The sequence below is a fragment of the Vidua chalybeata genome, chromosome 1 (assembly GCF_026979565.1).
Source record: "Vidua chalybeata isolate OUT-0048 chromosome 1, bVidCha1 merged haplotype, whole genome shotgun sequence".
Taxonomy (NCBI): Eukaryota; Metazoa; Chordata; class Aves; order Passeriformes; family Viduidae; genus Vidua; species Vidua chalybeata.
The window spans coordinates 90,088,771-90,092,120 of record NC_071530.1 but is presented as its reverse complement, the minus strand read 5'-3'; positions in this window follow the sequence as shown (position 1 = coordinate 90,092,120).

Sequence of the window (3,350 nt, the reverse complement as noted above, 5' to 3'; positions counted from 1 at the left end):
TCTGGAGCACCAAATTTTAAGTTGGAAATATTTTGTTCCTAGCCCCCATGGTGAGGGTCTAGAAAACCAATTTCAAATCTGTGGTGCTTTCAACTTTGTTAACAAGATTATTCTGTAAATTATAATAATAATAAAAGTAATATTTTTGCCTACCTGAGTCTCAGAGTCATCTCTCCTCTCATGTTGCTGCTTCCTATCTCATTTTTCCCACAAGAAGGTGTGAAATTTTATTACATAGCTGGTGTTTCCAGCACTGCTGGTCCAAGAGTAGGACAATGGTTGATAAGGAGGCTGACAAGTGACTATGGAAGTACTTGAGATAAACGGCATATGTGAAGACAGTTGCAGGAAAATTAAAATAAATATATTCTAAAAAATGAAAAAAAAAATAGTGAGTGAAGAGGAGGATAGAGATGGGTTCAGAGATAGTTTTCTTTAGCAGTATGTTAGGACCTAAAACTATCCTACAGTCCAAGAAATCCAAAAGAATTGCTCTTTAAAAAAAAAACAAACCTACTATGTAAATAATCAAGTATTTTGCATAAGTTACATGTATTCAAGTTCAAGCCATCACTTTGTGCATACTTAAAATGGGAATGAGGAATGGAATTGTAAACTGATTAGATGATGGATTAACCTTTTCATGGTATTGAGGCACACTTACCATTGCGTATGCAGTGTGCTGACCATTAAAATGGTGTTCAGGGTTATCATGATGTTCACATGCCATAAAGTTTTAGATCTTCACATGGAGCAAAGGAGATCTGGATCAAAATAATTAGAAATACTGTACCTTTTCCCACACTTAGACAGCTCAAGCTGAATTAATTATTGCAGCTGCAGTGTTTGGCACCAATACATACTCGTAGGCCTGTTGAAGTCAATAAAACTCTTCAAGGCCAAAGAGTACCTCACAACAAATCTTTTTCCAGGACTGGGGCCTGGAATTATTTTGAAGCACAGCAGCTGTACGAACATTATAATTAGAGCATGTCCTCATTCTGCAGTCAAATTCAAACAAATATATATCTTCTTCTTGACTGGGCCTGTTCCTAGAGGCGAGTGCACCCACTTCAAATCATTTGTCAAGTACGGCAAGACGCACACTCACAGCTTTGGCTCACTTTGGACACTTCACTAAGGTTACAATTCCGATTAATGAAATGTAGAGACCTAAGAGACCTGTAGTTATTGGACATAGGCAATTGTCTTATAGGGGTGATTCAAAGCAGCAGCTCTGAACTTGTTAAATGCAATGCTATGTTAAACTGGTCAGATTTGATACACCCTGTTCAAGGCCATCTTAACTTCAAACAAGAAAAAGACTCAGGAAAACAGTTTGAGAAGGTAGGCAGGGGCAACTGCTCTCTAAGAATTATGATGATTCATAGTGAAGATTTAAAATGAAGTTACTAAGGAAAGCTGGAAAATTACAGTGAAATTTGATTTGTAAAAAAAATGTATTAATCACACAGAATGAAAAAAAGAAAAATTATCAATAATATTAGAAAAGAGGCAACATTTAAGTTTATAAGTTTGTTTTTGAAGTCTTCAGAGAAAATGAATTTCACCAAGATTTTCCAGTAAGCAGAAGGAGAGATGGAAACAGAATCATGAACAACAATCATGGAACTAAAGAAAGAAAAGATGTAAATCTAATTTTCAAATAAATAAGGGAATGCTGGATGCAACTGAAAGATAGTAGGCCTCTTAAACTGGGAAGCAGAGGACTTATTGCTGAGCAATCTTACTGAAGACATTCATGTACATCCATACTCCAAGCATGAATAAATTCAGATCAGGGTGTGTCACGAGCATGAAGCACTAGGAAGTTGATGGAAGATCATTAGGGTACTGAATGTCCTGATTTCTAGAGATGAATGGAGATGGTGAAGTTTGCAGAGCCTGGCTGGTAGCTATGTCTCTGTTAAAGGGTAGGCCTTGGGCTCCAGTCCCTGCTCACCTAACACAGCACACCACCAGATGCCCATTCTAGCCTACAAGAACCTCCTATCCTCTCTACTTCTGCTATCCTCTTTCCTTTCTGGAAACAGGGGTAGTTGTTCCAGCAGCCAAGCAGAAGGACTGTGCAGTTTCTTTAGCCTGGTATATTTGCAACAAGCTGAGCTTCCTTCTACAACCACTCCAGCAGAAAGAAGGACCTGGACTGAGCTCAGCATCCTGAAATGTCAGCACTGGGTTTCTCCTAGTTCTGTTTCTTTCCTTATCACCTGCAACTTGACCAGCAGCTGGGATGCATGGAACAAATGCAGCTATCCACCTGATCTCGTGCTACTCTCTTCCCCATAGCAGTCACCCATGTCAACAGTAATAAGGGAATACATTTCTTGGTGACAACTGATGCTGGTGGTGTGAATGTCGAATTTTTGTTTCTTTGGAAGAGAATCTGTGATGGAGATTGGGATGGGGAAGAAATGGGAGTGTGTTCCATATACTGCAGCTGCTAAGGCTGGGCGATCTTAATCTAAGTAACAGGATACTAAGCATAAGCATTTCAAATTGCAGAGTTCTTTTTTCTGGGTGTGTTGGGAGTGGGAGCTTCTTGTTCTTTCTCTGTCACCCAATTTCCCAAGCCAGACCATTCTACCAGAAAGTTTGTGGTATGAATTCTGCATATATTCAAAGACATCTCTGTATTTGGAACATAAGTCAAGTCATGTCCTGTAGTCCACTGGCCTCCCTACTATCCTTTGAAACACCTGAAATTGTGCACTGATTGAATAGAGAATGTATATATTAAAAGTAAGTGCTCTGTATCTCCTGCCTTTTGAGACACCTAAGCTGATGTTCCAGATTAAAGGGGATCATTTCCATTCTCAACATTGGCATGCCATTTTTATTTTAAGAAATTGCAGTAGTGGGTTGTACTACTATCCCATTAAAGTTTAGAAAAGAAAATATACAAAAGAGTTTTTGTCATTAAATAGCTTAATGTCCTGGTACAAATACAATAGGAAAACAACAACTTCAAGTTTTTCTTTCCCTGCTTTGGAATATAAACTCTTCCATCTACCCTCTTCCGCATCATGGGCAAGTATAATAACCACTGCTCTACAAAGTCAGGTTGGTTCTTTTTTTTTTCTCCCAGCCTCTCTTGTTGATGCTATTCCACTTCACATAAATAATTAAATATTACTGTTAAATAATAAATATTAAATAAATGGGCCAGAGAGAGAGCAGGAGAAATCCCGGCACTTAGATCTTTCTCATAACATTTTCACATTTTTGTTGGGATTTTTGGGGTGAATACTTCATTTTTTGTCTTCATTTCAAAAAAAAAAAAAAAAAGAAAATATTTGATTTAATTCTTTTTTCCTACCATTTGTATC